The sequence below is a fragment of the Propithecus coquereli genome, unplaced genomic scaffold (assembly GCF_000956105.1).
Source record: "Propithecus coquereli isolate 6110/MARCELLA unplaced genomic scaffold, Pcoq_1.0 Scaffold100, whole genome shotgun sequence".
Taxonomy (NCBI): domain Eukaryota; kingdom Metazoa; phylum Chordata; class Mammalia; order Primates; family Indriidae; genus Propithecus; species Propithecus coquereli.
Genome location: NW_012133859.1, coordinates 4,929,183 through 4,938,459, shown reverse-complemented (window position 1 = coordinate 4,938,459; position 9,277 = coordinate 4,929,183).

The following is a 9,277-nucleotide window of genomic DNA, read 5'->3' as shown; positions in this document are numbered from 1 at the left end:
AGCCACTCAGATCCAGGCTGCTTTTGGTTACCAAGGAAACCATTTCATAGACCTTCATATAAATAAACTGTAGACAGTGGGAGGACACACCATTAATATAGAAATCATTTCATCTGATTTTTTATTGCTATGAGAAAAACTCTCTCTCCCTCTGGCTGAATGTGCACTAAAAAAATACAAAACCATGAGAGCACTACCTTGTACACGACACATGCAAGTAGGGTAATTACTACTTCTACTCAGAATGTAAGAACTAGTAGTGGGAAGGTTGCTAAAATCGCCAAAGTTTTCAAAGTTTTAGAGATGTGCACCATAAGACCCATCTTGATTTGAATTTTAATGGTGCACTCACCTACACGTCCACAAAAACAGGTCTTCATATTTCACTTCTTTTATACACCTGCCTCTCAGAAAAAAAAAAAAAGACCATTTTTCTCTTGGAAATTTTTGTAATATTAGCTTAATAAACAAAAGCTCAGGAATATTGTAAAGTCGCATTCTCAAATCATTTGAGTAGGTTGTAAGAAGTGATCTCAGGCTATGATTATATGCATAAATATTTCTATCTGGTCTCTGAAAATTATCAGACAGCCAAATACGAATCAAGCCAAACGGAAACAAAAACAAAATTTTAAAAAATCTTCCTTTTATGTGTTATAATACCAATTACATGAATTAATATTTTATTCCTCTTTTCAATGATTCCTTGGCATTAGGTACCTACCTCGACTTATTTAATTAATCGGTAGAGTGGACTCTTCCGTTTTTGCTGTCTTGCCACACTGCCCACTTTCTTTGTTGACATGTCCCTCTGTTTTCCTTCATGGCATCAGCTGCTCCCTCATCCCAGGGCATCAGGCAGGGCTGATCAAGCACAATTCCCCCAGAGTGCAGAGGTGGGCCTTAATCTTCTCTGCTTCTCTATCAGAGTAACACAGTCAGGGGTTGGTTGGAACTCAGTTCCTGCGGCAAAAATCCCTACTGCTGCCTTAGCATCCATTCTTTCCAAGGTCTGATTTTGGAGGTTTCCTTTAATTGTAGCAGCTCCTTAGTATTCTTGTAGTATATCCACCTTTTCTCTTTTGCTCTTAAATTTGCTAGAGTAGGTTTCATGTGAGTTGAGCCAACAAACTCCAAAGGACAACCCAGTAATATGCCACTGATCATCGTAGCAAAAAATATTTGTTGTAGTAACAATTACCCTAGCTTCCCCATAATAATAATAATAATAATGTTCTATATTCACAAAACTTTCTTGAATCACTTTACTCTAAGTGAATGCATTATTTATAATTATCATCTTATGTAGAATTAAATATAGTCATTCATTTAAGTGTTAAGGAATACAGAAATGATTGTTCGAACAGAGTGATCAATACCATGCAACTTCAGATTGAGTCCCAAGTGGATTTTGGTGAATGGAAAATAACATCTCTATTTAGAAACATTTATAAATCTAGGAGAAGATAATGAAAATGTCTAAGTACATTATGACTACATGATATATTCAGAGATAATTAAAACAAGGTAATGCTCACTTCCATTAAAACCATGTGTAATGTAATTTTAACAAAAAAGTATTTGTATTTTACAAATATTACCTTGTGCTCTTCTTCATTCAATGATCAAGTATTTATCAAGTGTCATCATGGGCCAGATATTGTCTAGTTGCTGAAGACAGAGCAGTGAGCAAAAGGGACAGAATCCCTGTCTTCTTGAAGGTTATATTTTGGTTAAAAATACAAACAGTGAGGTATCACAAGAATGGAAGAATAAGCACCACATGTACTCGCGGTCAAATTGGCACTGACTGATCAACACTAAGGTGCTCACACAGTAGTAATATTCTTTGGGGGTAGGGGGGTTGAGGGTGGGTAAACTCACAACTAATGGACGTGGTGAGCATTGTAGTGGGGGAGAAGGGCACGTCTCATATCATGGTTGGGATGTGGCAAAGTGATAACATGTAACCAAAATGTTTGTACCCCCACAATTTCCTGAAATAAAAAAAATTAAAAAAAAAGATTCATGAATAACAACAATAAAAAAATACAAACAATAATACAGTAAGAAAAAGGATAATCTGTTTGATCTTGACAAGTCCTAAGATGGAAAAAAAACCAAAAAAGGACAAGCATATCAGAGAGTGGTTGAGGAAGACCTTAGTGATATGAAATTTTAATTAAAGATATGAAGGAAGGGAGGGAGAGAGCAATAGGAATGTTTGACAAAAGAAAGAAGAGAATAAATTTTATCACACTCTGTTTCTTTAAAATCTTTTTCTAATGCTAAATTACTCAGTCATTTAGAAGAACATTGAAGAGATAGTTCTGACAGAAAGAATGGTAAGTGCAAGGCCCTGAAGTCATGAAGAATCTGATGTATTTGAAGGAAAAAAGTTCCCTGTGGGAACTCAGAGAGAACGACATTTTAGTGGAGCAGAAGAAGGTGTAGCCCGAGACCAAATTGGAAAAGAAGGCAGGCCCAGAGATAGCAAAGGGCCTTGGAAGCCTTGTTAGGATACTATATTGCATTTTAAACGAGATGAGAAGTTGTCAAAAGATTTTATAAAAAGGTGAGGGGCACAGGAAACTATTGGAAGTGAAAGATGTGTTTTTTACCTTGATTGTGGTGGTGGTTTCACAGGTGAACACATATGTTCGAACCCATCGAATTGTATACACTAAATATGTACAGTTTTTTTGTATATCAATTATATCTCAATAAAGCTGTTAATTTTTTTAAAATCACGGAAGTGATATGAGTCAATTAATATTTTCAAAAGATCATTTTTCTAAAGATCAGATCTTCTAAAGATATTCCAGGAATTGTAAATGAGTAGCTAAAAAAACCAGCACAATTAGAAACTGTTCTGTTTAAGCCAGATTTGCTCAAACTCATATTGGGTATTTAGTTTTAAGGGAGATTTGTGGATGCAAACTTCTTTTCTGAGAAACAGCAGATCTTAGATCAACTTAAATGCGTCAGAGAGGCCTTCTTTAACCACGACGTAGAAGTTTCCAGCCCAACTCCAAACTATTATTCTTCAATTCTCACAGCATTTGTCATCGCCTGTATTCATCTTTTTTATTCATTGCTTACCTCCCTTCGTGACGGGGGAGCCGCATAAGGGAGGGAGCTGTTCTATCATATTCGTTTTTTTTTTAATTAATAGATTTTATTCTTTAGAGTAGTTTTAGGTTTATAGAAAAATTGAGTGGAGAGTACAGAAAGTTCCCATACATCCCCTGAACATAGTCTCTCCTATTTTTAATATTTTGCATTAGTGTGGTACATTTGTTATAAGTGGTAAGCCAAAACTAAATCACTATTATTAACTAAAGTTCATAGTTCACACTAGGGCTCACTCTTTACGTTACACATTTTATGGGTTTTGACAAATGTATACTGACATGTGTCTACCATTACATCAACAGTATCATACAGAATAGTAATACTGTTCTGTATTATAGTAATATGATCCAGTAATGTAATATAGTCCAAATTATACAGCATGCAGCATTTTCAGACAAGCTTCATTCACTTACCAACACGCATTTAAGGTTCCTCGTGTCTTTTTGTAACTTAATAGCTCATTTGTTACTACAGCTGCAAACTATTCCATTGTAAAGATATACCACAGTTTATTTATCCCTTTATCTATTCAAGGACATCTTAATTGCTACCAAATTTTGATAATTGTGAATAAAGCTGCAATAAACATTTCTGTGCAGTTTTTGCCTGAATGTAAGTTTTCAATTCATTTGAATAAATATCAAGGTGTGTGAATGATTTCTGGATCACATAGTAAGAGTATATTCAGTTTTGTAAGAAACTGTCTACTGTCTTCCAAAGTCACAGTATCATTTTTCATTCCCACCAGCAAAAAAAGAGAATTCCCTATTGCTCCACAAATTTGCCAGTATTCGATGGTGTCAGTGTCTTTAATTTTAGCATCCAAATACATGTGTAGTGGTATCTCATCATTGTTTTCATATTCACTTTAAATCCTCAGCGTCTAAAATAATGTTTGGCAGAGAAGGGGCACCTATAGGGTTGTGTGCGTGTGTGTGTGTGTGTGTGTGTGTGTGTGTGTGTGTGAATGAGAAAAGGAATCAACCTAAAAACTATCAGAATAATGAGAAGATTCATGTATGTTACCCGCAAATCAAAAATTTTAGTATACACAGCAGAACATGTTCAATAGAATTACCAAGGATTTGGACAAAAAGTACATGATTAGACTGAGAAAAAGAAAATAATATTTTGATGATGGACAAGCATCAATACATTGAGTTCTTGGGTAGGATAACTCAAAGTTTTAGAGAACTCTCAAAATAAATTTACAAGATACACATTATTAATAAAAATTCCAGAGAAGTGTTTGGTTGTTGGCTTTTTTACATTGAAATAGTGATTCTAATTGATTGGAAGAATGCGTCAAGGGAAGAATATCCCAATACAACCCGTAAAACATTTGCTCCATGTCAAGCAATGTTACCTTCCTTGACGAGAGAATATTTCATCTATCTGATTGCTTCTTCCTACAAGACTCAAATGATATTCTCAATTGCCTCTTCCACGTCACTTGAGTACAAATCTCACTTTCCATCCATTCTTGAATCTCTTTGGCATGAAAATTATTTTGTCCATAATATCCTTCTGTTGAAGTTAAAATTCTTCAGCATCATTCAGCTGTACTTTTACAGAATTTTTTTCATAAGTAGCACTTCTAGTATAAGATACTTTTCAAATAACTTTTACTTATGTCTGAATCTCTTCCCCAGTATATGGGAAGAGAATCCTACTTGTACAGAGATAACACTTTGAACTTTCTTTGTGCCAGATACAAAACTAAGTGTCTTGCCTCTATTATCTGATATAATCTTCATAGTAATCCACTATCTCTGTTATTTTTTACTACCTGGATTTCATGTATAAGAAGATTGATGCTCATAGAGTTTAGGTTGCACAGAGGCACACATAGAATTTGAGATCAAATTACAGTCAGCATTTGAGATCAGGTCTGTAAACAATACTGATAACTTTTAGGGAAAAGTCCATAAAAGATGCGATGAAATACACAAACATTTGAACATAAGCCTTATTCCAAAGAACTTCACAAATGCTGCCCCCATGTATAGCCTGTTTTATTAATCAAGGATAGAACATCCATTTGTAGACATCATCTATCAAGAAGTTAGATATTAGGATTATTTGCCTTCCAGGGTTCCTTTCATACAATTCCAACAAAAGGAAAATGTCATACTGCCAAAGGCTTGACTGGGTCAGGCAAACCCAAGAACAGCTGCTTCTTTTCTTGATTCACATCTGTGTCTAATAATTCATGCTTGACTTTGATGTAGTCGTCGGCAAGTAACAGTTCCCAAAACCCAGGGTTTAATCCCAAGAACACAGTTTCATCATTTGTATTTTTAAGAACTTAACCCATTTCCCCCTAAACTCCATTATCTCTCAACACAAATATATGTAACTGAAGTGACTCAGCATTGGTATATAACCCTAACACTAATGTGCATCATTTGTACACGTAGTTAATAAGCCCTTTCTCCTACATTGGTTCCATTTGTTTTTGAACACACATAGTTAGTCTTGAATTTATTCTTATATTAATAATATTTGCCCTGTTTGATCCTTCATAAGAGGTAACAGTTTATTACCATGTTCTTTTATCCAAGCTCTCTACACTTGCATATGCTTTATATTATCCATATTATCCATGAATAGGAGAAACTCTATCTTATTCATTTATTTAGTCAGTAAACCTTTATTGAAAGCCTTGAATTTTCCAGCACAAAAAGTTGCTAGAGATGAAAAAGTAAATGATTCCAGACACTAAATCCATATCAAAGGGAAGAAGAAAGTATTGAAATTAATAATAATCATAATAACTATATATAAAGAACTATCATTTATGCCATCTGCTATTTCTCAGATATGTGGTCAAGGCCAGAATTTCAACCTAGATATTCCAGAATCCAAAGGTTTTCCTCAATTGATAAGGTCTTATTAACATTACCACACACAATGGACATTTTTCATCTCATCTTATTTGAACTCTCCGACATACAATGCTTTTCATTACTTCCTTCTTTACAAACTCTTTCTTCCCTCAGCTTCATGACCCCAGTCTCCAAGTTCTCTATTTACATCTCTGGTTGTACCTTCTGAGTCTCTTTTTCAAGCTAATCATCTTCCTCCAAGACATTAACGTTTGGAGTTTCTCAAAGGCATCTGGAACTTAAAATCTTCTGAACTGCATTCATTATCTGTCTTTATCCTCACTCAGCAATGAGTTCCCATTGAGCTGTCTCCACAAACTAGAATGCTTAGAGTTATACCTTGCACTCATCTCTCCCTCAACCTTTCATATCTAAAGTGACAATGTGCCATTAATTCTTCTTCCTAATTATCTTAGAGTTTGTCCTATTCTCTACATAACTTTTGAAACTCATCTTATGTCATGATGCTCCCTACCCCACCTCCAGTTCTCTTCATTTGAGCCAGACAAATCATCCACTAATGTCTCAAAAGCATCACTCTCCCTTTATTTATAGAGCCTGTACCCATCCCCCTCCCTCTACATATATTATGCCCTTGCTTTGGCATAATTGCCTCATTTTTTATATTCTAGATGAATTTTATTACTCAATGAAAGTCTTTCCTGATTCCAAAGTCTAAATTAGGTTTTCATTTGTTAGATGCTCCCATAGAAACATAAAACTTCCTTCAGAGAACATACTGCAATCTGTAATTAAACATTTAATTAATGTGATTAATAAATTCATGGCTTCTTCAGTGTAGTGTAAGCTCCATGAGGGTTATCTAGAATCATCCTTGAGAATCACTTAAGATGGCCTTTGCAGTGATTATCACAGAATCAAACAAATATGCAATAATAGTATTCAATAAATGCTTGTTAAATGAATGACATTCCCAATGTATATAAAGAATTCATTTTAGCAATAATAATTTGGATGGTGATGTACATAAAAAAAGGGGATTCATTCTTGAGAATTCTGAAATATTAGCTATGTGTGATTAACTCTAAAGTATCACGGCGAATCTATTCATATAGTTCAAGTGTCAGCAAACTACAGCCCTTGGAATAAATCCTGCCATGCCCATTCATCTGCCCTTAGTACAGTGTTGCTTTGGCACGACTGCAATAACGTTGGAACGGAGATCGTATGACCCAAAAAGTCAATGATATTTACCATCCAACCCTTTATGGAAAAGTTTTGCCAACTCCTGCCTTAGTCTATCAATGCAACAAATAGAAATCGGTATAAATAAATCTATTATGTTGTAATCTGTGATAGTCATTAGATGTTGAAAGTTCTAATTACTAATGTTTGTGATCTCCTGATTTACCATGTCTTTCTAAGGAAACGGCCTCTGTACTTGTCCACCTACTATTGAAACTGGACATTGGAGCAGCAGGAGGCATGTTAATGTGTAACCAGAGTACAAAACATATTCTTTTTTCCCCTATTATATAACATCTGCTTTCCTTTCTCTTGATGATCAGAGTCTTTTAACTTTGTCAGTATGTTATTTTCTTTTCTTGCCTGTTGGTCTTTTGAGACAACAAGGAGCCCAGAGTGACTTGGTGATAGCCATAAGTTAAAGTTCTATGGAACTCTTACAGTGTCCTGGATAGAAGCACTCCTCCTTTGGGAACCAGAATGTCTAGACCACAGAAAGTAAAATTCTGTGGACTGCAAACATAAAAACTTCAAGTAGGAGTGATGGTGAGCACAGCTACTTCCTTACTCACTCTTATTTCTGGCACTCATGCCTTCTACATAGTGAGAATTCATATCATATAATAGCCATAAACTTAAGGCATATAGAACATCCCAGAGTTTGATGACAATTTTTAATCTCACAGCATCATCTTATCTGAATTACATGTTGTGTTATTAATACTATCCTATCAGGCTAACATTCTGGGCTGTGTTACATATGATAGGAACAATGGATTCCCTGATCTGTACCCACTGCCTCATCTTCTTTTCAGTAAAGTAGGTTTCTTATTCCTAGGAAATTGTATGTGGAATCCCATATCTGGGGATCAAAACTCACTGTCGCCCAAGAAAAGGTCAAATATGTAAATTTTCCACCAACTATCTTGTTGGTCACCTCAAGAAATAGTGCTAATTCAGAGACTAGGCACTTTGGATAGCAGATTGGTCAAAGAGCAGTGTCAGTAGCTGGATCGACCTTGTTGAGTGAGAGTTCATACTAATATGTCTATGTTTCATGGCTCTATGTTCAGTTTCCATCCCTGCCACCATGGTTATTCATTTTGTTATTCATTGTACCAAAAATGGGATAGATAATAAAAGAGGTGGGTTGATGTCAATTGACCATGTCATTCTGTCTACTTGGTTACTTAAGACCTCTTCTTTGCGATTGCTTTGTGGTGGATGCCAACAAACAGTACAAAGATCTTCACACTAGGTACACTACAATAGGCTCCTCTCACACCTCTTAGAATTCCTCATCCCCAATCTTCCAATGTTTATCCTTTCAGTCTTTGGATCAACCAGGTAAAACATTTTGTACTGTCCATCAGAGCATGAATATCCATATTTTGGGCCATTTTTATTTCTTCATAAAGTAAAAGACCAGGTGCTCTGCCAAGACCTTTGTGTTCACCATTATCTTATAGGTCCACTCCTTAGTATAGCTGTAAAATTCATTGCCTACTTTCAGATTACACTAACATACTGGGCCAACCACCCATGAATTAAGCTCAGCCTTTGCCTTTCTTTATCAGTCATGAGGTAGACCCCATGCAACCATAAGATAGAGCTAAGAGAAAGGCCAGTAGGACCTTGATTACCAGGTGGGGTGGAGGTCTGGATCACTGTTAGGTACTTATGCCTCTGGTCCTGCTCATGCCTGGTTTTTAATGTGCTCCTTCTATTTCTGATGATTTGCTGCAAGGGCTACCCATCTTTAGAACTTAGTGGGCCCAACAGAATCTATCTTTGGCCATATGGTCACTTGATATCCCATAATCAAACACCCCATCTCTACTAGGACCCAGTAGCACACCAAGATCTTGTTTTTACCTGGTGAAGACTTATATGTCACAGATGATATGGCCTTGTCTCAGAACCCTAAGACTTCTATGGTATAAATCTCCTATTGGGGCACGGCCATAAAATCCGCATACCATCTTTTTTTCACTGTGGATATCTCTAAAATCTCTGCCTTATTTTATGGCCTAAGCATCAGTTCTTAT